The sequence below is a fragment of the Cetorhinus maximus genome, chromosome 12 (genome assembly GCF_964194155.1).
Source record: "Cetorhinus maximus chromosome 12, sCetMax3.hap1.1, whole genome shotgun sequence".
Classification (NCBI taxonomy): domain Eukaryota; kingdom Metazoa; phylum Chordata; class Chondrichthyes; order Lamniformes; family Cetorhinidae; genus Cetorhinus; species Cetorhinus maximus.
The window spans coordinates 71,015,008-71,038,799 of record NC_135890.1 but is presented as its reverse complement, the minus strand read 5'-3'; positions in this window follow the sequence as shown (position 1 = coordinate 71,038,799).

Genomic DNA, 23,792 nt, shown 5'->3' with positions numbered 1-23,792 from the left:
AGTGTACTCCTGGTGTGGAATGAGTCTGGTCTGTGTATGCTCCTGGTGTGGAGTGAGTCTGCTCTGAGTGTACTCCTGGTGTCGAGTGAGTCTGCTCTGAGTGTACTCCTACTGTGCAGTGAGTCTGCTCTGAGTGTACTCCTACTGTGCAGTAAGTCTGCTCTGAGTGTACTCCTACTGTGGAGTGAGTCAGCTCTGAGTGTACTCCTGGTGTGGAGTGAGTCAGCTCTGAGTGTACTCCTGGTGTGGAGTGAGTCTGCTCTGAGTGTACTCCTGGTGTGGAGTGAGTCTGCTCTGAGTGTACTCCTGGTGTGGAGCGTGTCTGCTCTGTGTGTGTTCCTCGTGTGGAATGAGTCTGCTCTGTGTATGCTCCTGGTGTGGAGTGAGTCTGCTCTGAGTGTACTCCTGGTGTGGAGTGAGTCTGCTCTGAGTGTACTCCTACTGTGCAGTGAGTCTGCTCTGAGTGTACTCCTGGTGTGGAGTGAGACTGCTCTGAGTGTACTCCTGGTGTGGAGTGAGTCTGCTCTGATTGTATTCCTACTGTGCAGTGAGTCTGCTCTGAGTGTACTCCTGGTGTGGAGTGAGACTGCTCTGAGTGTACTCCTGGTGTGGAGTGAGTCTGCTCTGATTGTATTCCTACTGTGCAGTGAGTCCGCTCTGAGTGTATTTCTACTGTGCAGTGAGTCTGCTCTGAGTGTACTCCTACTGTGCAGTGAGTCTGCTCTGAGAGTACTCCTGGTATGGAGTGAGACTGCTCTGAGTGTACTCCTGGTGTGGAGTGAGTCAGCTCTGAGTGTACTCCTACTGTGCAGTGAGTCTGCTCTGAGTGTACTCCTGGTGTGGAGTGAGACTGCTCTGAGTGTACTCCTGGTGTAGAGTGAGTCAGCTCTGAGTGTACTCCTGGTGTGGAGTGAGCCTGCTCTGAGTGTACTCCTGGTGTGGAGTGAGTCAGCTCTGTGTGTACTCCTGGTGTGGAGTGAGTCTGCTCTGAGTGTACTCCTGGTGTGGAGTGAGTCTGCTCTGACTGTACTGCTGGTGTGGAGTGAGTCTGCTCTGTGTATGCTCCCGGTGTGGAATGAGTCTGCTCTGTGTATGCTCCTGGTGTGGAGTGAGTCTGCTCGGTGTGTACTCTTGGTGTTGGGTGTGTCTGCTCTGACTGTACTCCTGGTGTGGAGTGAGTCAGCTCTGAGTGTACTCCTGGTGTGGAGTGAGTCTTCTCTGAGTGTACTCCTACTGTTGAGTGAGTCAGCTCTGATTGTACTCCTGGTGTGGAGTGACTCAGCTCTGAGTGTACTCCTGGTGTGCAGTGAGTCAGCTCTGAGTGTACTCCTACTGTGGAGTGAGTCAGCTCTGAGTATACTCCTGATGTGGAGTGAGTCTGCTCTGTGTGTGTTCCTGGTGTGGAATGAGTCTGCTCTGTGTATGCTGCTGGTGTGGAGTGAGTCTGCTCTGAGTGTACTCCTGGTGTGGAGTGAGTCAGCTCTGAGTGTACTCCTGGTGTGGAGTGAGTCAGCTCTGAGTGTACTCCTACTGTGGAGTGAGTCAGCTCTGAGTATACTCCTGATGTGGAGTGAGTCTGCTCTGTGTGTGTTCCTGCTGTGGAATGAGTCTGCTCTGTGTATGCTGCTGGTGTGGAGTGAGTCTGCTCTGAGTGTACTCCTACTGTGCAGTGAGTCTGTTCTGAGTGTATTCCTACTCTGCAGTGAGTCTGCTCTGAGTGTACTCCTGGTGTGGAGTGAGTCTGCTCTGAGTGTACTCCTACTGTGCAGTGAGTCTGTTCTGAGTGTATTCCTACTGTGCAGTGAGTCTGCTCTGAGTGTACTCCTGGTGTGGAGTGAGTCTGCTCTGAGTGTACTCCTGGTGTGCAGTGAGTCTGCTCTGAGTGTACTCCTAGTCTGCAGTGAGTCTGCTCTGAGTGTACTCCTGGTGTGGAGTGAGTCTGCTCTGAGTGTACTCCTGGTGTGGAGTGAGTCTGCTCTGATTGTATTCCTACGGTGCAGTGAGTCTGCTCTGAGTGTACTCCTACTGTGCAGTGAGTCTGCTCTGAGTGTACTCCTGGAGTGGAGTGAGTCCGCTCTGAGTGTACTCCTGGTGTGGAGTGAGTCTGCTCTAATAGTATTCCTACTGTGCAGTGAGTCAGCTCTGAGTGTACTCCTGGTGTGGAGTGAGTCTGCTCTGATTGTATTCCTACTGTGGAGTGAGTCAGCTCTGAGTGTACTCCTGGTGTGGAGTGAGTCAGCTCTGAGTGTACTCCTGGTGTGGAGTGAGTCTGCTCTGTGTGTGTTCCTGGTGTGGAATGAGTCTGCTCTGAGTGTACTCCTACTGTGCAGTGAGTCTGCTCTGAGTGTACTCCTGGTGTGGAGTCAGTCTGCTCTGTGTGTGTTCCTGGTGTGGAATGAGTCTGCTCTGAGTGTACTCCTACTGTGCAGTGAGTCAGCTCTGAGTGTACTCCTACTGTGCAGTGAGTCTGCTCTGAGTGTACTCCTGGTGTGGAGTGAGTCTGCTCTGATTGTACTCCTGGTGTGGAGTGAGTCTGCTCTGATTGTATTCCTACTGTGGAGTGAGTCAGCTCTGATTGTATTCCTACTGTGGAGTGAGTCTGCTCTGAGTGTACTCCTGGTGTGGAGTGAGTCAGCTCTGAGTGTACTCCTGGTGTGGAGTGAGTCTGCTCTGAGTGTACTCCTGGTGTGGAATGAGTCTACTCTGTGTATGCTCCTGGTGTGGAGTGAGGCAGCTCTGAGGGTACTCCTACTGTGCAGTGAGTCTGCTCTGAGTGTACTCCTGGTGTGGAGTGAGTCAGCTCTGAGTGTACTCCTGGAGTGGAGTGAGTCAGCTCTGAGTGTACTCCTGGTGTGGAGTGAGTCTGCTCTGAGTGTACTCCTGGTGTGGTGTGAGTCTGCTCTGTGTATGCTCCTGGTGTGGAGTGAGTCTGCTCTGAGTGTACTCCTGGTGTGGAGTGAGTCTGCTCTGAGTGTACTCCTGGTGTGGAGTGAGTCTGCTCTGAGTGTCCTCCTACTGTGCAGTGAGTCTGCTCTGAGTGTACTCCTACTGTGCAGTGAGTCTGCTCTGAGTGTACTCCTACTGTGCAGTGAGTCTGCTCTGTGTGTACTCCTACTGTGCAGTGAGTCTGCTCTGAGTGTACTCCTGGTGTGGAGTGAGTCTGCTCTGAGTGTACTCCTGGTGTGGAGTGATTCAGCTCTGAGTGTACTCCTGGTGTGGAGTGAGTCTGCTCTCATTGTATTCCTACTGTGCAGTGAGTCTGCTCTGAGTGTACTCCTGGTGTGGAGTGAGTCTGCTCTGAGTGTACTCCTGGTGTGGAGTGAGTCTGCTCTGATTGTATTCCTACTGTGCAGTGAGTCTACTCTGAGTGTACTCCTACTGTGGAGTGAGTCTGCTCTGAGTGTACTCCTACTGTGCAGTGAGTCTGCTCTGAGTGTACTCCTACTGTGCAGTGAGTCAGCTCTGAGTGTACTCCTGGTGTGAAGTGAGTCTGCTCTGAGTGTACTCCTGGTGTGGAGTGAGTCAGCTCTGAGTGTACTCCTGGTGTGGAGTGAGTCTGCTCTGATTGTATTCCTACTGTGCAGTGAGTCTGCTCTGAGTGTACTCCTACTGTGGAGTGAGTCAGCTCTGAGTGTACTCCTGGTGTGCAGTGAGTCAGCTCTGAGTATACTCCTGGTGTGGAGTGAGTCTGCTCTGATTGTATTCCTACTGTGCAGTGAGTCTGCTCTGAGTGTACTCCTGATGTGGAGTGAGTCTGCTCTGAGTGTACTGCTGGTGTGGAGTGAGTCTGCTCTGTGTATGCTCCTGGTGTGGAATGAGTCAGCTCTGTATATGCTCCTGGTGTGGAATGAGTCTGCTCTGTGTATGCTCCTGGTGTGGAATGAGTCTGCTATGTGTATGCTCCTGGTGTGGAGTGAGTCTGCTCGGTGTGTACTCTTGGTGTTGATTGTGTCTGCTCTGACTGTACTCCTGGTGTGGAGTGAGTCTGCTCTGAGTGTACTCCTGGTGTGGAGTGAGTCTGCTCTGAGTCTACTCCTACTGTGCAGTGAGTCTGCTCTGAGTGTACTCCTAGTGTGGAGTGAGTCTGCTCTGAGTGTACTCCTGGTGTGGAGTGAGTCTGCTCTGAGTGTACTCCTACTGTGCAGTGAGTCTGCTCTGAGTGTACTCATACTGTGAAGTGAGTCTGCTCTGAGTGTACTCCTGGTGTGCAGTGAGTCTGCTCTGAGTGTACTCCTACTGTGCAGTGAGTCTGCTCTGTGTGTACTCCTACTGTGCAGTGAGTCTGCTCTGAGTGTACTCCTGGTGTGGAGTGAGTCTGCTCTGAGTGTACTCCTGGTGTGGAGTGATTCAGCTCTGAGTGTACTCCTGGTGTGGAGTGAGTCTGCTCTCATTGTATTCCTACTGTGCAGTGAGTCTGCTCTGAGTGTACTCCTGGTGTGGAGTGAGTCTGCTCTGAGTGTACTCCTGGTGTGGAGTGAGTCTGCTCTGATTGTATTCCTACTGTGCAGTGAGTCTACTCTGAGTGTACTCCTACTGTGGAGTGAGTCTGCTCTGAGTGTACTCCTGGTGTGGAGTGAGTCAGCTCTGAGTATACTCCTGGTGTGGAGTCAGTCTGCTCTGTCTGTGTTCCTGGTGTGGAGTGAGTCTGCTCTGAGTGTACTCCTAGTGTGGAGTGAGTCAGCTCTGAGTGTACTCCTGGTGTGGAGTCAGTCTTCTCTGAGTGTACTCCTGGTGTGGAGTGAGTCAGCTCTGAGTGTACTCCTGGTGTTTAGTGAGTCTGCTCTGATTGTATTCCTACTGTTCAGTGAGTCTGCTCTGAGTGTACTCCTGATGTGGAGCGAGTCTGCTCTGATTGTACTCCTGGTGTGGAGTGAGTCTGCTCTGAGTGTACTGCTGGTGTGGAGTGAGTCTGCTCTGTGTATGCTCCTGGTGTGGAATGAGTCTGCTCTGTGTATGCTCCTGGTGTCGAATGAGTCTGCTCTGTGTCTGCTCCTGGTGTGGAATGAGTCTGCTCTGTGTATGCTCCTGGTGTGGAGTGAGTCTGCTCGGTGTGTTCTCTTGGTGTTGGGTGTGTCTGCTCTGACTGTACTCCTGGTGTGGAGTGAGTCTGCTGTGAGTGTACTCCTGGTGTGGAGTGAGTCTGCTCTGAGTGTACTCCTACTGTGCAGTGAGTCTGCTCTGAGTGTACTCCTGGTGTGGAGTGAGTCTGCTCTGAGTGTACTCCTACTGTGCAGTGAGTCTGGTCTGAGTGTACTCCTGGTGTGGAGTGAGTCTGCTCTGAGTGTACTCCTGGTGTGGAGTGAGTCAGCTCTGAGTGTACTCCTGGTGTGGAGTGAGTCTGCTCTCATTGTATTCCTACTGTGCAGTGAGTCAGCTCTGAGTGTACTCCTGGTGTGGAGTGAGTCTGCTCTGAGTGTACTCCTCGTTTTGAGTGAGTCTGCTCTGATTGTCTTCCTACTGTGCAGTGAGTCTACTCTGACTGTACTCCTACTGTGGAGTGAGTCAGCTGTGAGTGTACTCCTGGTGTGGAATGAGTCTGCTCTGAGTGTACTCCTAGTGTGGAGTGAGTCTGCTCTGAGTGTACTCCTGGTGTGGAGTGAGTCTGCTCTGATTGTATTCCTACTGTGCAGTGAGTCTGTGCTGATTGTACTCCTACTGTGGAGTGAGTCAGCTCTGAGTGTACTCCTGGTCTGGAATGAGTCCGCTCTGTGTATGCTCCTGGTGTGGAATGAGTCTGTTCTGTGTATGCTCCTGGTGTGGAGTGAGTCTGCTCGGTGTGTACTCTTGGTGTGGAGTGTGTCTGCTCTGACTGTACTCCTGGTGTGGAGTGAGTCACCTCTGAGTGTACTCCTGGTGTGGAGTGAGTCAGCTCTGAGTGTACTCTTGGTGTGGAGAGTGTCTGCTCTGACTGTACTCCTGGTGTGGAGTGAGTCAGCTCTGAGTGTACTCCTGGTGTGGAGTGAGTCTGCTCTGAGTGTACTCCTCGTCTGGAGTGAGTCTTCTCTGTGTGTGTTCCTGGTGTGGAATGAGTCTTCTCTGTGTATGCTCCTGGTGTGGAATGAGTCTGCTCTGAGTGTAATCCTACTGTGCAGTGAGTCTGCTCTGAGTGTACTCCTACTGTGCAGTGAGTCTGCTCTGAGTGTACTCCTACTGTGCAGTGAGTCTGCTCTGAGTGTACTCCTGGTGTGGAGTGAGTCAGCTCTGAGTGTACTCCTACTGTGGAGTGAGTCTGCTCTGAGTGTACTCCTACTGTGGAGTGAGTCAGCTCTGAGTGTACTCCTGATGTGGAGTGAGTCTGCTCTGTGTGTGTTCCTGGTGTGGAGTGAGTCTGCTCTGTGTATGCACCTGGTGTGGAGTGAGACTGCTCTGAGTGTACTCCTGGTGTGGAGTGAGTCAGCTCTGAGTGTACTCCTGGTGTGGAGTGAGTCTGCTCTGTGTGTGTTCCTGGTTTGGAATGAGTCTGGTCTGTGTATGCTCCTGGTGTGGAGTGAGTCTGCTCTGAGTGTACTCCTGGTGTCGAGTGAGTCTGCTCTGAGTGTACTCCTACTGTGCAGTGAGTCTGCTCTGAGTGTACTCCTACTGTGCAGTAAGTCTGCTCTGAGTGTACTCCTACTGTGGAGTGAGTCAGCTCTGAGTGTACTCCTGGTGTGGAGTGAGTCAGCTCTGAGTGTACTCCTGGTGTGGAGTGAGTCTGCTCTGAGTGTACTCCTGGTGTGGAGTGAGTCTGCTCTGAGTGTACTCCTGGTGTGGAGCGTGTCTGCTCTGTGTGTGTTCCTCGTGTGGAATGAGTCTGCTCTGTGTATGCTCCTGGTGTGGAGTGAGTCTGCTCTGAGTGTACTCCTGGTGTGGAGTGAGTCTGCTCTGAGTGTACTCCTACTGTGCAGTGAGTCTGCTCTGAGTGTACTCCTGGTGTGGAGTGAGACTGCTCTGAGTGTACTCCTGGTGTGGAGTGAGACTGCTCTGAGTGTACTCCTGGTGTGGAGTGAGTCTGCTCTGATTGTATTCCTACTGTGCAGTGAGTCCGCTCTGAGTGTATTTCTACTGTGCAGTGAGTCTGCTCTGAGTGTACTCCTGGTGTGGAGTGAGTCTGCTCTGAGTGTACTCCTACTGTGCAGTGAGTCTGCTCTGAGAGTACTCCTGGTATGGAGTGAGACTGCTCTGAGTGTAATCCTGGTGTGGAGTGAGTCAGCTCTGAGTGTACTCCTACTGTGCAGTGAGTCTGCTCTGAGTGTACTCCTGGTGTGGAGTGAGACTGCTCTGAGTGTACTCCTGGTGTGGAGTGAGTCTGCTCTGATTGTATTCCTACTGTGGAGTGAGTCAGCTCTGATTGTATTCCTACTGTGGAGTGAGTCTGCTCTGAGTGTACTCCTGGTGTGGAGTGAGTCAGCTCTGAGTGTACTCCTGGTGTGGAGTGAGTCTGCTCTGAGTGTACTCCTGGTGTGGAATGAGTCTACTCTGTGTATGCTCCTGGTGTGGAGTGAGGCAGCTCTGAGGGTACTCCTACTGTGCAGTGAGTCTGCTCTGAGTGTACTCCTGGTGTGGAGTGAGTCAGCTCTGAGTGTACTCCTGGAGTGGAGTGAGTCAGCTCTGAGTGTACTCCTGGTGTGGAGTGAGTCTGCTCTGAGTGTACTCCTGGTGTGGTGTGAGTCTGCTCTGTGCATGCTCCTGGTGTGGAGTGAGTCTGCTCTGAGTGTACTCCTGGTGTGGAGTGAGTCTGCTCTGAGTGTACTCCTGGTGTGGAGTGAGTCTGCTCTGAGTGTCCTCCTACTGTGCAGTGAGACTGCTCTGAGTGTACTCCTACTGTGCAGTGAGTCTGCTCTGAGTGTACTCCTACTGTGCAGTGAGTCTGCTCTGTGTGTACTCCTACTGTGCAGTGAGTCTGCTCTGAGTGTACTCCTGGTGTGGAGTGAGTCTGCTCTGAGTGTACTCCTGGTGTGGAGTGATTCAGCTCTGAGTGTACTCCTGGTGTGGAGTGAGTCTGCTCTCATTGTATTCCTACTGTGCAGTGAGTCTGCTCTGAGTGTACTCCTGGTGTGGAGTGAGTCTGCTCTGAGTGTACTCCTGGTGTGGAGTGAGTCTGCTCTGATTGTATTCCTACTGTGCAGTGAGTCTACTCTGAGTGTACTCCTACTGTGGAGTGAGTCTGCTCTGAGTGTACTCCTCCTGTGCAGTGAGTCTGCTCTGAGTGTACTCCTACTGTGCAGTGAGTCAGCTCTGAGTGTACTCCTGGTGTGAAGTGAGTCTGCTCTGAGTGTACTCCTGGTGTGGAGTGAGTCAGCTCTGAGTGTACTCCTGGTGTGGAGTGAGTCTGCTCTGATTGTATTCCTACTGTGCAGTGAGTCTGCTCTGAGTGTACTCCTACTGTGGAGTGAGTCAGCTCTGAGTGTACTCCTGGTGTGCAGTGAGTCAGCTCTGAGTATACTCCTGGTGTGGAGTGAGTCTGCTCTGATTGTATTCCTACTGTGCAGTGAGTCTGCTCTGAGTGTACTCCTGATGTGGAGTGAGTCTGCTCTGAGTGTACTGCTGGTGTGGAGTGAGTCTGCTCTGTGTATGCTCCTGGTGTGGAATGAGTCAGCTCTGTATATGCTCCTGGTGTGGAATGAGTCTGCTATGTGTATGCTCCTGGTGTGGAGTGAGTCTGCTCGGTGTGTACTCTTGGTGTTGGGTGTGTCTGCTCTGACTGTACTCCTGGTGTGGAGTGAGTCTGCTCTGAGTGTACTCCTGGTGTGGAGTGAGACTGCTCTGAGTGTACTCCTGGTGTGGAGTGAGTCTGCTCTGATTGTATTCCTACTGTGCAGTGAGTCTGCTCTGAGTGTACTCCTGGTGTCGAGTGAGACTGCTCTGAGTGTACTCCTGGTGTGGAGTGAGTCTGCTCTGATTGTATTCCTACTGTGCAGTGAGTCCGCTCTGAGTGTATTTCTACTGTGCAGTGAGTCTGCTCTGAGTGTACTCCTACTGTGCAGTGAGTCTGCTCTGAGAGTACTCCTGGTATGGAGTGAGACTGCTCTGAGTGTACTCCTGGTGTGGAGTGAGTCAGCTCTGAGTGTACTCCTACTGTGCAGTGAGTCTGCTCTGAGTGTACTCCTGGTGTGGAGTGAGACTGCTCTGAGTGTACTCCTGGTGTAGAGTGAGTCAGCTCTGAGTGTACTCCTGGTGTGGAGTGAGCCTGCTCTGAGTGTACTCCTGGTGTGGAGTGAGTCAGCTCTGTGTGTACTCCTGGTGTGGAGTGAGTCTGCTCTGAGTGTACTCCTGGTGTGGAGTGAGTCTGCTCTGACTGTACTGCTGGTGTGGAGTGAGTCTGCTCTGTGTATGCTCCCGGTGTGGAATGAGTCTGCTCTGTGTATGCTCCTGGTGTGGAGTGAGTCTGCTCGGTGTGTACTCTTGGTGTTGGGTGTGTCTGCTCTGACTGTACTCCTGGTGTGGAGTGAGTCAGCTCTGAGTGTACTCCTGGTGTGGAGTGAGTCTTCTCTGAGTGTACTCCTACTGTTGAGTGAGTCAGCTCTGATTGTACTCCTGGTGTGGAGTGAGTCAGCTCTGAGTGTACTCCTGGTGTGCAGTGAGTCAGCTCTGAGTGTACTCCTACTGTGGAGTGAGTCAGCTCTGAGTATACTCCTGATGTGGAGTGAGTCTGCTCTGTGTGTGTTCCTGGTGTGGAATGAGTCTGCTCTGTGTATGCTGCTGGTGTGGAGTGAGTCTGCTCTGAGTGTACTCCTGGTGTGGAGTGAGTCAGCTCTGAGTGTACTCCTGGTGTGGAGTGAGTCAGCTCTGAGTGTACTCCTACTGTGGAGTGAGTCAGCTCTGAGTATACTCCTGATGTGGAGTGAGTCTGCTCTGTGTGTGTTCCTGCTGTGGAATGAGTCTGCTCTGTGTATGCTGCTGGTGTGGAGTGAGTCTGCTCTGAGTGTACTCCTACTGTGCAGTGAGTCTGTTCTGAGTGTATTCCTACTCTGCAGTGAGTCTGCTCTGAGTGTACTCCTGGTGTGCAGTGAGTCTGCTCTGAGTGTACTCCTAGTCTGCAGTGAGTCTGCTCTGAGTGTACTCCTGGTGTGGAGTGAGTCTGCTCTGAGTGTACTCCTGGTGTGGAGTGAGTCTGCTCTGATTGTATTCCTACGGTGCAGTGAGTCTGCTCTGAGTGTACTCCTACTGTGCAGTGAGTCTGCTCTGAGTGTACTCCTGGAGTGGAGTGAGTCCGCTCTGAGTGTACTCCTGGTGTGGAGTGAGTCTGCTCTAATAGTATTCCTACTGTGCAGTGAGTCAGCTCTGAGTGTACTCCTGGTGTGGAGTGAGTCTGCTCTGATTGTATTCCTACTGTGGAGTGAGTCAGCTCTGAGTGTACTCCTGGTGTGGAGTGAGTCAGCTCTGAGTGTACTCCTGGTGTGGAGTGAGTCTGCTCTGTGTGTGTTCCTGGTGTGGAATGAGTCTGCTCTGAGTGTACTCCTACTGTGCAGTGAGTCTGCTCTGAGTGTACTCCTGGTGTGGAGTCAGTCTGCTCTGTGTGTGTTCCTGGTGTGGAATGAGTCTGCTCTGAGTGTACTCCTACTGTGCAGTGAGTCAGCTCTGAGTGTACTCCTACTGTGCAGTGAGTCTGCTCTGAGTGTACTCCTGGTGTGGAGTGAGTCTGCTCTGATTGTACTCCTGGTGTGGAGTGAGTCTGCTCTGATTGTATTCCTACTGTGGAGTGAGTCAGCTCTGATTGTATTCCTACTGTGGAGTGAGTCTGCTCTGAGTGTACTCCTGGTGTGGAGTGAGTCAGCTCTGAGTGTACTCCTGGTGTGGAGTGAGTCTGCTCTGAGTGTACTCCTGGTGTGGAATGAGTCTACTCTGTGTATGCTCCTGGTGTGGAGTGAGGCAGCTCTGAGGGTACTCCTACTGTGCAGTGAGTCTGCTCTGAGTGTACTCCTGGTGTGGAGTGAGTCAGCTCTGAGTGTACTCCTGGAGTGGAGTGAGTCTGCTCTGAGTGTACTCCTGGTGTGGAGTGAGTCTGCTCTGAGTGTACTCCTGGTGTGGTGTGAGTCTGCTCTGTGTATGCTCCTGGTGTGGAGTGAGTCTGCTCTGAGTGTACTCCTGGTGTGGAGTGAGTCTGCTCTGAGTGTACTCCTGGTGTGGAGTGAGTCTGCTCTGAGTGTCCTCCTACTGTGCAGTGAGTCTGCTCTGAGTGTACTCCTACTGTGCAGTGAGTCTGCTCTGAGTGTACTCCTACTGTGCAGTGAGTCTGCTCTGTGTGTACTCCTACTGTGCAGTGAGTCTGCTCTGAGTGTACTCCTGGTGTGGAGTGAGTCTGCTCTGAGTGTACTCCTGGTGTGGAGTGATTCAGCTCTGAGTGTACTCCTGGTGTGGAGTGAGTCTGCTCTCATTGTATTCCTACTGTGCAGTGAGTCTGCTCTGAGTGTACTCCTGGTGTGGAGTGAGTCTGCTCTGAGTGTACTCCTGGTGTGGAGTGAGTCTGCTCTGATTGTATTCCTACTGTGCAGTGAGTCTACTCTGAGTGTACTCCTACTGTGGAGTGAGTCTGCTCTGAGTGTACTCCTACTGTGCAGTGAGTCTGCTCTGAGTGTACTCCTACTGTGCAGTGAGTCAGCTCTGAGTGTACTCCTGGTGTGAAGTGAGTCTGCTCTGAGTGTACTCCTGGTGTGGAGTGAGTCAGCTCTGAGTGTACTCCTGGTGTGGAGTGAGTCTGCTCTGATTGTATTCCTACTGTGCAGTGAGTCTGCTCTGAGTGTACTCCTACTGTGGAGTGAGTCAGCTCTGAGTGTACTCCTGGTGTGCAGTGAGTCAGCTCTGAGTATACTCCTGGTGTGGAGTGAGTCTGCTCTGATTGTATTCCTACTGTGCAGTGAGTCTGCTCTGAGTGTACTCCTGATGTGGAGTGAGTCTGCTCTGAGTGTACTGCTGGTGTGGAGTGAGTCTGCTCTGTGTATGCTCCTGGTGTGGAATGAGTCAGCTCTGTATATGCTCCTGGTGTGGAATGAGTCTGCTCTGTGTATGCTCCTGGTGTGGAATGAGTCTGCTATGTGTATGCTCCTGGTGTGGAGTGAGTCTGCTCGGTGTGTACTCTTGGTGTTGATTGTGTCTGCTCTGACTGTACTCCTGGTGTGGAGTGAGTCTGCTCTGAGTGTACTCCTGGTGTGGAGTGAGTCTGCTCTGAGTCTACTCCTACTGTGCAGTGAGTCTGCTCTGAGTGTACTCCTAGTGTGGAGTGAGTCTGCTCTGAGTGTACTCCTGGTGTGGAGTGAGTCTGCTCTGAGTGTACTCCTACTGTGCAGTGAGTCTGCTCTGAGTGTACTCATACTGTGAAGTGAGTCTGCTCTGAGTGTACTCCTGGTGTGCAGTGAGTCTGCTCTGAGTGTACTCCTACTGTGCAGTGAGTCTGCTCTGAGTGTACTCCTACTGTGCAGTGAGTCAGCTCTGAGTGTACTCCTCGTGTGGAGTGAGTCTGCTCTGAGTGTACTCCTGGTGTGGAGTGAGTCAGCTCTGACTGTGCTCCTGGTGTGGAGTGAGTCTGCTCTCATTGTATTCCTACTGTGCAGTGAGTCTGCTCTGAGTGTACTACTGGTGTGGAGTGAGTCTGCTCTGAGTGTACTCCTGGTGTGGAGTGAGTCTGCTCTGATTGTATTCCTACTGTGCAGTGAGTCTACTCTGAGTGTACTCCTACTGTGCAGTGAGTCAGCTCTGAGTGTACTCCTGGTGTGGAGTGAGTCAGCTCTGAGTATACTCCTGGTGTGGAGTCAGTCTGCTCTGTCTGTGTTCCTGGTGTGGAGTGAGTCTGCTCTGAGTGTACTCCTAGTGTGGAGTGAGTCAGCTCTGAGTGTACTCCTGGTGTGGAGTCAGTCTTCTCTGAGTGTACTCCTGGTGTGGAGTGAGTCAGCTCTGAGTGTACTCCTGGTGTTTAGTGAGTCTGCTCTGATTGTATTCCTACTGTTCAGTGAGTCTGCTCTGAGTGTACTCCTGATGTGGAGCGAGTCTGCTCTTAGTGTACTCCTGGTGTGGAGTGAGTCTGCTCTGAGTGTACTGCTGGTGTGGAGTGAGTCTGCTCTGTGTATGCTCCTGGTGTGGAATGAGTCTGCTCTGTGTATGCTCCTGGTGTCGAATGAGTCTGCTCTGTGTCTGCTCCTGGTGTGGAATGAGTCTGCTCTGTGTATGCTCCTGGTGTGGAGTGAGTCTGCTCGGTGTGTTCTCTTGGTGTTGGGTGTGTCTGCTCTGACTGTACTCCTGGTGTGGAGTGAGTCTGCTGTGAGTGTACTCCTGGTGTGGAGTGAGTCTGCTCTGAATGTACTCCTACTGTGCAGTGAGTCTGCTCTGAGTGTACTCCTGGTGTGGAGTGAGTCTGCTCTGAGTGTACTCCTACTGTGCAGTGAGTCTGGTCTGAGTGTACTCCTGGTGTGGAGTGAGTCTGCTCTGAGTGTACTCCTGGTGTGGAGTGAGTCAGCTCTGAGTGTACTCCTGGTGTGGAGTGAGTCTGCTCTCATTGTATTCCTACTGTGCAGTGAGTCAGCTCTGAGTGTACTCCTGGTGTGGAGTGAGTCTGCTCTGAGTGTACTCCTCGTTTTGAGTGAGTCTGCTCTGATTGTCTTCCTACTGTGCAGTGAGTCTACTCTGACTGTACTCCTACTGTGGAGTGAGTCAGCTGTGAGTGTACTCCTGGTGTGGAATGAGTCTGCTCTGAGTGTACTCCTAGTGTGGAGTGAGTCTGCTCTGAGTGTACTCCTGGTGTGGAGTGAGTCTGCTCTGATTGTATTCCTACTGTGCAGTGAGTCTGTGCTGATTGTACTCCTACTGTGGAGTGAGTCAGCTCTGAGTGTACTCCTGGTCTGGAATGAGTCCGCTCTGTGTATGCTCCTGGTGTGGAATGAGTCTGTTCTGTGTATGCTCCTGGTGTGGAGTGAGTCTGCTCGGTGTGTACTCTTGGTGTGGAGTGTGTCTGCTCTGACTGTACTCCTGGTGTGGAGTGAGTCACCTCTGAGTGTACTCCTGGTGTGGAGTGAGTCAGCTCTGAGTGTACTCTTGGTGTGGAGAGTGTCTGCTCTGACTGTACTCCTGGTGTGGAGTGAGTCAGCTCTGAGTGTACTCCTGGTGTGGAGTGAGTCTGCTCTGAGTGTACTCCTCGTCTGGAGTGAGTCTTCTCTGTGTGTGTTCCTGGTGTGGAATGAGTCTTCTCTGTGTATGCTCCTGGTGTGGAATGAGTCTGCTCTGAGTGTAATCCTACTGTGCAGTGAGTCTGCTCTGAGTGTACTCCTACTGTGCAGTGAGTCTGCTCTGAGTGTACTCCTACTGTGCAGTGAGTCTGCTCTGAGTGTACTCCTGGTGTGGAGTGAGTCAGCTCTGAGTGTACTCCTACTGTGGAGTGAGTCTGCTCTGAGTGTACTCCTACTGTGGAGTGAGTCAGCTCTGAGTGTACTCCTGATGTGGAGTGAGTCTGCTCTGTGTGTGTTCCTGGTGTGGAGTGAGTCTGCTCTGTGTATGCACCTGGTGTGGAGTGAGTCTGCTCTGAGTGTACTCCTGGTGTGGAGTGAGTCAGCTCTGAGTGTACTCCTGGTGTGGAGTGAGTCTGCTCTGTGTGTGTTCCTGGTTTGGAATGAGTCTGGTCTGTGTATGCTCCTGGTGTGGAGTGAGTCTGCTCTGAGTGTACTCCTGGTGTCGAGTGAGTCTGCTCTGAGTGTACTCCTACTGTGCAGTGAGTCTGCTCTGAGTGTACTCCTACTGTGCAGTAAGTCTGCTCTGAGTGTACTCCTACTGTGGAGTGAGTCAGCTCTGAGTGTACTCCTGGTGTGGAGTGAGTCAGCTCTGAGTGTACTCCTGGTGTGGAGTGAGTCTGCTCTGAGTGGACTCCTGGTGTGGAGTGAGTCTGCTCTGAGTGTACTCCTGGTGTGGAGCGTGTCTGCTCTGTGTGTGTTCCTCGTGTGGAATGAGTCTGCTCTGTGTATGCTCCTGGTGTGGAGTGAGTCTGCTCTGAGTGTACTCCTGGTGTGGAGTGAGTCTGCTCTGAGTGTACTCCTACTGTGCAGTGAGTCTGCTCTGAGTGTACTCCTGGTGTGGAGTGAGACTGCTCTGAGTGTACTCCTGGTGTGGAGTGAGACTGCTCTGAGTGTACTCCTGGTGTGGAGTGAGTCTGCTCTGATTGTATTCCTACTGTGCAGTGAGTCCGCTCTGAGTGTATTTCTACTGTGCAGTGAGTCTGCTCTGAGTGTACTCCTGGTGTGGAGTGAGTCTGCTCTGAGTGTACTCCTACTGTGCAGTGAGTCTGCTCTGAGAGTACTCCTGGTATGGAGTGAGACTGCTCTGAGTGTAATCCTGGTGTGGAGTGAGTCAGCTCTGAGTGTACTCCTACTGTGCAGTGAGTCTGCTCTGAGTGTACTCCTGGTGTGGAGTGAGACTGCTCTGAGTGTACTCCTGGTGTGGAGTGAGTCTGCTCTGATTGTATTCCTACTGTGGAGTGAGTCAGCTCTGATTGTATTCCTACTGTGGAGTGAGTCTGCTCTGAGTGTACTCCTGGTGTGGAGTGAGTCAGCTCTGAGTGTACTCCTGGTGTGGAGTGAGTCTGCTCTGAGTGTACTCCTGGTGTGGAATGAGTCTACTCTGTGTATGCTCCTGGTGTGGAGTGAGGCAGCTCTGAGGGTACTCCTACTGTGCAGTGAGTCTGCTCTGAGTGTACTCCTGGTGTGGAGTGAGTCAGCTCTGAGTGTACTCCTGGAGTGGAGTGAGTCAGCTCTGAGTGTACTCCTGGTGTGGAGTGAGTCTGCTCTGAGTGTACTCCTGGTGTGGTGTGAGTCTGCTCTGTGCATGCTCCTGGTGTGGAGTGAGTCTGCTCTGAGTGTACTCCTGGTGTGGAGTGAGTCTGCTCTGAGTGTACTCCTGGTGTGGAGTGAGTCTGCTCTGAGTGTCCTCCTACTGTGCAGTGAGACTGCTCTGAGTGTACTCCTACTGTGCAGTGAGTCTGCTCTGAGTGTACTCCTACTGTGCAGTGAGTCTGCTCTGTGTGTACTCCTACTGTGCAGTGAGTCTGCTCTGAGTGTACTCCTGGTGTGGAGTGAGTCTGCTCTGAGTGTACTCCTGGTGTGGAGTGATTCAGCTCTGAGTGTACTCCTGGTGTGGAGTGAGTCTGCTCTCATTGTATTCCTACTGTGCAGTGAGTCTGCTCTGAGTGTACTCCTGGTGTGGAGTGAGTCTGCTCTGAGTGTACTCCTGGTGTGGAGTGAGTCTGCTCTGATTGTATTCCTACTGTGCAGTGAGTCTACTCTGAGTGTACTCCTACTGTGGAGTGAGTCTGCTCTGAGTGTACTCCTCCTGTGCAGTGAGTCTGCTCTGAGTGTACTCCTACTGTGCAGTGAGTCAGCTCTGAGTGTACTCCTGGTGTGAAGTGAGTCTGCTCTGAGTGTACTCCTGGTGTGGAGTGAGTCAGCTCTGAGTGTACTCCTGGTGTGGAGTGAGTCTGCTCTGATTGTATTCCTACTGTGCAGTGAGTCTGCTCTGAGTGTACTCCTACTGTGGAGTGAGTCAGCTCTGAGTGTACTCCTGGTGTGCAGTGAGTCAGCTCTGAGTATACTCCTGGTGTGGAGTGAGTCTGCTCTGATTGTATTCCTACTGTGCAGTGAGTCTGCTCTGAGTGTACTCCTGATGTGGAGTGAGTCTGCTCTGAGTGTACTGCTGGTGTGGAGTGAGTCTGCTCTGTGTATGCTCCTGGTGTGGAATGAGTCAGCTCTGTATATGCTCCTGGTGTGGAATGAGTCTGCTCTGTGTATGCTCCTGGTGTGGAATGAGTCTGCTATGTGTATGCTCCTGGTGTGGAGTGAGTCTGCTCGGTGTGTACTCTTGGTGTTGGGTGTGTCTGCTCTGACTGTACTCCTGGTGTGGAGTGAGTCTGCTCTGAGTGTACTCCTGGTGTGGAGTGAGTCTGCTCTGAGTCTACTCCTACTGTGCAGTGAGTCTGCTCTGAGTGTACTCCTGGTGTGGAGTGAGTCTGCTCTGAGTGTACTCCTACTGTGGAGTGAGTCAGCTCTGAGTGTACTCCTGGTGTGGAATGAGTCTGCTCTGAGTGTACTCCTACTGTGCAGTGAGTCTGCTCTGAGTGTACTCCTAGTGTGGAGTGAGTCTGCTCTGAGTGTACTCCTGGCGTGGAGTGAGTCTGCTCTGAGTGTACTCCTACTGTGCAGTGAGTCTGCTCTGAGTGTACTCATACTGTGAAGTGAGTCTGCTCTGAGTGTACTCCTGGTGTGCAGTGAGTCTGCTCTGAGTGTACTCCTACTGTGCAGTGAGTCTGCTCTGAGTGTACTCCTACTGTGCAGTGAGTCAGCTCTGAGTGTACTCCTCGTGTGGAGTGAGTCTGCTCTGAGTGTACTCCTGGTGTGGAGTGAGTCAGCTCTGACTGTGCTCCTGGTGTGGAGTGAGTCTGCTCTCATTGTATTCCTACTGTGCAGTGAGTCTGCTCTGAGTGTACTACTGGTGTGGAGTGAGTCTGCTCTGAGTGTACTCCTGGTGTGGAGTGAGTCTGCTCTGATTGTATTCCTACTGTGCAGTGAGTCTACTCTGAGTGTACTCCTACTGTGCAGTGAGTCAGCTCTGAGTGTACTCCTGGTGTGGAGTGAGTCAGCTCTGAGTATACTCCTGGTGTGGAGTCAGTCTGCTCTGTCTGTGTTCCTGGTGTGGAGTGAGTCTGCTCTGAGTGTACTCCTAGTGTGGAGTGAGTCAGCTCTGAGTGTACTCCTGGTGTGGAGTGAGTCTTCTCTGAGTGTACTCCTGGTGTGGAGTGAGTCAGCTCTGAGTGTACTCCTGGTGTTTAGTGAGTCAGCTCTGATTGTATTCCTACTGTGCAGTGAGTCTGCTCTGAGTGTACTCCTGATGTGGAGCGAGTCTGCTCTTAGTGTACTCCTGGTGTGGAGTGAGTCTGCTCTGAGTGTACTCCTGGTGTGGAGTGAGTCAGCTCTGAGTGTACTCCTGGTGTGGAGTGAGTCTGCTCTGATTGTATTCCTACTGTGCAGTGAGTCCGCTCTGAGTGTATTTCTACTGTGCAGTGAGTCTGCTCTGAGTGTACTCCTGGTGTGGAGTGAGTCTGCTCTGAGTGTACTCCTACTGTGCAGTGAGTCTGCTCTGAGAGTACTCCTGGTATGGAGTGAGACTGCTCTGAGTGTAATCCTGGTGTGGAGTGAGTCAGCTCTGAGTGTACTCCTACTGTGCAGTGAGTCTGCTCTGAGTGTACTCCTGGTGTGGAGTGAGACTGCTCTGAGTGTACTCCTGGTGTAGAGTGAGTCAGCTCTGAGTGTACTCCTGGTGTGGAGTGAGCCTGCTCTGAGTGTACTCCTGGTGTGGAGTGAGTCAGCTCTGTGTGTACTCCTGGTGTGGAGTGAGTCTGCTCTGAGTGTACTCCTGGTGTGGAGTGAGTCTGCTCTGAGTGTACTGCTGGTGTGGAGTGAGTCTGCTCTGTGTATGCTCCCGGTGTGGAATGAGTCTGCTCTGTGTATGCTCCTGGTGTGGAGTGAGTCTGCTCGGTGTATACTCTTGGTGTTGGGTGTGTCTGCTCTGACTGTACTCCTGGTGTGGAGTGAGTCAGCTCTGAGTGTACTCCTGGTGTGGAGTGAGTCACCTCTGAGTGTACTCCTACTGTTGAGTGAGTCAGCTCTGATTGTACTCCTGGTGTGGAGTGAGTCAGCTCTGAGTGTACTCCTGGTGTGCAGTGAGTCAGCTCTGAGTGTACTCCTACTGTGGAGTGAGTCAGCTCTGAGTATACTCCTGATGTGGAGTGAGTCTGCTCTGTGTGTGTTCCTGGTGTGGAATGAGTCTGCTCTGTGTATGCTGCTGGTGTGGAGTGAGTCTGCTCTGAGTGTACTCCTGGTGTGGAGTGAGTCAGCTCTGAGTGTACTCCTGGTGTGGAGTGAGTCAGCTCTGAGTGTACTCCTACTGTGGAGTGAGTCAGCTCTGATATACTCCTGATGTGGAGTGAGTCTGCTCTGTGTGTGTTCCTGGTGTGGAATGAGTCTGCTCTGTGTATGCTGCTGGTGTGGAGTGAGTCTGCTCTGAGTGTACTCCTACTGTGCAGTGAGTCTGTTCTGAGTGTATTCCTACTCTGCAGTGAGTCTGCTCTGAGTGTACTCCTGGTGTGCAGTGAGTCTGCTCTGAGTGTACTCCTAGTCTGCAGTGAGTCTGCTCTGAGTGTACTCCTGGTGTGGAGTGAGTCTGCTCTGAGTGTACTCCTGGTGTGGAGTGAGTCTGCTCTGATTGTATTCCTACGGTGCAGTGAGTCTGCTCTGAGTGTACTCCTACTGTGCAGTGAGTCTGCTCTGAGTGTACTCCTGGTGTGGAGTGAGTCTGCTCTGAGTGTACTCCTGGTGTGGAGTGAGTCTGCTCTGAGTGTACTCCTACTGTGCAGTGAGTCTGCTCTGAGTGTACTCCTACTGTGCAGTGAGTCTGCTCTGAGTGTACTCCTACTGTGGAGTGAGTCTGCTCTGAGTGTACTCCTGGTGTGGAGTGAGTCTGCTCTGTGTGTCTTCCTGGTGCGGAATGAGTCAGCTCTGAGTGTACTCCTACTGTGCAGTGAGTCTGCTCTGAGTGTACTCCTACTGTGGAGTGATTCAGCTCTGAGTGTACTCCTGGTGTGGAGTCAGTCTGCTCTGTGTGTGTTCCTGGTGTGGAATGAGTCTGCTCTGAGTGCACTCCTGGTGTAGAGTGTGTCTGCTCTGTGTGTGCTCCTGGTGTGGAATGAGTCTGTTCTGTGTATGCTCCTGGTGTGGAGTGAGTCTGCTCTGAGTGTACTCCTGGTGTGGAGTGAGTCAGCTCTGAGTGTACTCCTGGTGTGGAGTGAGTCTGCTCTGATTGTATTCCTACTGTGCAGTGAGTCTGCTCTGAGTGTACTCCTGGAGTGGAGTGAGTCTGCTCTAATTGTATTCCTACTGTGGAGTGAGTCAGCTCTGAGTGTACTCCTGGTGTGGAGTGAGTCTGCTCTGATTGTATTCCTACTGTGGAGTGAGTCAGCTCTGAGTGTACTCCTGGTGTGGAGTGAGTCTGCTCTGATTGTATTCCTACTGTGCAGTGAGTCTGCTCTGAGTGTACTCCTACTGTGCAGTGAGTCTGCTCTGAGTGTACTCCTGGTGTGGAGTGAGTCTGCTCTGAGTGTACTCCTGGTGTGGAGTGAGTCTGCTCTGAGTGTACTCCTGGTGTGGAGTGAGTCTGCTCTGAGTGTACTCCTGGTGTGCAGTGAGTCTGCTCTGTCTGTACTCCTGGTGTGCAGTGAGTCTGCTCTGAGTGTACTCCTGGTGTGGAGTGAGTCTGCTCTGAGTGTACTCCTGGTGTGGAGTGAGTCTGCTCTGAGTGTACTCCTGGTGTGGAGTGAGTCTGCTTTGAGTGTACTCCTGGTGTGGAGTGAGTCTGCTCTGAGTGTACTCCTGGTGTGGAGTGAGTCAGCTCTGAGTGTACTCCTGGTGTGCAGTGAGTCTGCTCTGATTGTATTTCTACTGTGCAGTGAGCCTCTCTGAGTGTACTCCTGGTGTGGAGTGAGTCTGCTCTGAGTGTACTCCTGGTGTGGAGTGAGTCAGCTCTGATTGTACTCCTGGTGTGCAGTGAGTCTGCTGTCATTGTATTCCTACTGTGCAGTGAGTCTGCTCTCAGTGTACTCCTGGTGTGGAGTGAGTCTGCTCTGAGTGTACTCCTGGTTTGGAGTGAGTCTGCTCTGATTGTATTCCTACTGTGCAGTGAGTCTGCCCTGATTGTACTCCTACTGTGGAGTGAGTCAGCTCTGAGTGTACTCCTGGTGTGGAGTGAGTCAGCTCTGAGTGTACTCCTGGTGTGGAGTGAGACAGCTCTGAGTGTACTCCTACTGTGCAGTGAGTCTGCTCTCAGTGTACTCCTGGTGTGGAGTGAGTCTGCTCTGTGTGTGTTCCTGGTGTGGAATGAGTCTGCTCTGTGTATGCTCCTGGTGTGGAGTGAGTCTGCTCTGAGTGTACTCCTACTGTGCAGTGAGTCTGCTCTGAGTGTACTCCTGGTGCGGAGTGAGTCTGCTCTGAGTGTACTCCTGGTGTGGAGTGAGTCTGCTCTGATTGTATTCCTACTGTGCAGTGAGTCTGGTCTGAGTGTACTCCTGGTGTGGAGTGAGTCTGCTCTGAGTGTACTCCTGGTGTGGAGTGAGTCTGCTCAGAGTGTACTCCTGGTGTGGAGTGAGTCTGCTCTGAGTGTACTCCTACTGTGCAGTGAGTCTGCTCTGAGTGTACTCCTACTGTGCAGTGAGTCTGCTCTGAGTGTACTCCTACTGTGGAGTGATTCAGCTCTGAGTGTACTCCTGGTGTGGAGTCAGTCTGCTCTGTGTGTGCTCCTGGTGTGGAATGAGTCTGCTCTGTGTATGCTCCTGGTGTGGAGTGAGTCTGCTGTGAGTGTACTCCTGGTGTGGAGTGAGTCAGCTCTGAGTGTACTCCTGGTGTGGAGTGAGTCTGCTCTGATTGTATTCCTACTGTGCAGTGAGTCTGCTCTGAGTGTACTCCTGGAGTGGAGTGAGTCTGCTCTGATTGTATTCCTACTGTGGAGTGAGTCAGCTCTGAGTGTACTCCTGGTGTGGATTGAGTCTGCTCTGATTGTACTCCTGGTGTGGAGTGAGTCTGCTCTGAGTGTTCTCCTACTGTGCAGTGAGTCTGCTCTGAGCGTATTCCTACTGTGCAGTGAGTCTGCTCTGAGTGTACTCCTGGTGTGGAGTGAGTCTGCTCTGAGTGTACTCCTGGTGCGGAGTGAGTCTGCTCTGATTGTATTCCTACTGTTCAGTGAGTCTGCTCTGAGTGTACTCCTGGTGTGGAGTGAGTCTGCTCTGAGTGTACTCCTGGTGTGGAGTGAGTCTGCTCTGAGTGTACTCCTGGTGTGGAGTGAGTCTGCTCTGAGTGTACTCCTACTGTGCAGTGAGTCTGCTCTGAGTGTACTCCTACTGTGCAGTGAGTCAGCTCTGAGTGTACTCCTACTGTGGAGTGAGTCTGCTCTGAGTGTACTCCTGGTGTGGAGTGAGTCTGCTCTGTGTGTGTTCCTGGTGTGGAATGAGTCAGCTCTGAGTGTACTCCTACTGTGCAGTGATCTGCTCTGAGTGTACTCCTACTGTGGAGTGATTCAGCTCTGAGTGTACTCCTGGTGTGGAGTCAGTCTGCTCTGTGTGTGTTCCTGGTGTGGAATGAGTCTGCTCTGAGTGCACTCCTGGTGTAGAGTGTGTCTGCTCTGTGTGTGCTCCTGGTGTGGAATGAGTCTGTTCTGTGTATGCTCCTGGTGTGGAGTGAGTCTGCTCTGAGTGTACTCCTGGTGTGGAGTGAGTCAGCTCTGAGTGTACTCCTGGTGTGGAGTGAGTCTGCTCTGATTGTATTCCTACTGTGCAGTGAGTCTGCTCTGAGTGTACTCCTGGAGTGGAGTGAGTCTGCTCTAATTGTATTCCTACTGTGGAGTGAGTCAGCTCTGAGTGTACTCCTGGTGTGGAGTGAGTCTGCTCTGATTGTATTCCTACTGTGGAGTGAGTCAGCTCTGAGTGTACTCCTGGTGTGGAGTGAGTCTGCTCTGATTGTATTCCTACTGTGCAGTGAGTCTGCTCTGAGTGTACTCCTACTGTGCAGTGAGTCTGCTCTGAGTGTACTCCTGGTGTGGAGTGAGTCTGCTCTGAGTGTACTCCTGGTGTGGAGTGAGTCTGCTCTGAGTGTACTCCTGGTGTGGAGTGAGTCTGCTCTGAGTGTACTCCTGGTGTGCAGTGAGTCTGCTCTGTGTGTACTCCTGGTGTGCAGTGAGTCTGCTCTGAGTGTACTCCTGGTGTGGAGTGAGTCTGCTCTGAGTGTACTCCTGGTGTGGAGTGAGTCTGCTCTGAGTGTACTCCTGGTGTGGAGTGAGTCTGCTTTGAGTGTACTCCTGGTGTGGAGTGAGTCTGCTCTGAGTGTACTCCTGGTGTGGAGTGAGTCAGCTCTGAGTGTACTCCTGGTGTGCAGTGAGTCTGCTCTGATTGTATTTCTACTGTGCAGTGAGCCTCTCTGAGTGTACTCCTGGTGTGGAGTGAGTCTGCTCTGAGTGTACTCCTGGTGTGGAGTGAGTCAGCTCTGATTGTACTCCTGGTGTGCAGTGAGTCTGCTGTCATTGTATTCCTACTGTGCAGTGAGTCTGCTCTCAGTGTACTCCTGGTGTGGAGTGAGTCTGCTCTGAGTGTACTCCTGGTTTGGAGTGAGTCTGCTCTGATTGTATTCCTACTGTGCAGTGAGTCTGCCCTGATTGTACTCCTACTGTGGAGTGAGTCAGCTCTGAGTGTACTCCTGGTGTGGAGTGAGTCAGCTCTGAGTGTACTCCTGGTGTGGAGTGAGACAGCTCTGAGTGTACTCCTACTGTGCAGTGAGTCTGCTCTCAGTGTACTCCTGGTGTGGAGTGAGTCTGCTCTGTGTGTGTTCCTGGTGTGGAATGAGTCTGCTCTGTGTATGCTCCTGGTGTGGAGTGAGTCTGCTCTGAGTGTAATCCTACTGTGCAGTGAGTCTGCTCTGAGTGTACTCCTACTGTGCAGTGAGTCTGCTCTGAGTGTACTCCTGGTGCGGAGTGAGTCTGCTCTGAGTGTACTCCTGGTGTGGAGTGAGTCTGCTCTGATTGTATTCCTACTGTGCAGTGAGTCTGGTCTGAGTGTACTCCTGGTGTGGAGTGAGTCTGCTCTGAGTGTACTCCTGGTGTGGAGTGAGTCTGCTCAGAGTGTACTCCTGGTGTGGAGTGAGTCTGCTCTGAGTGTACTCCTACTGTGCAGTGAGTCTGCTCTGAGTGTACTCCTACTGTGCAGTGAGTCTGCTCTGAGTGTACTCCTGGTGTGGAGTGAGACAGCTCTGAGT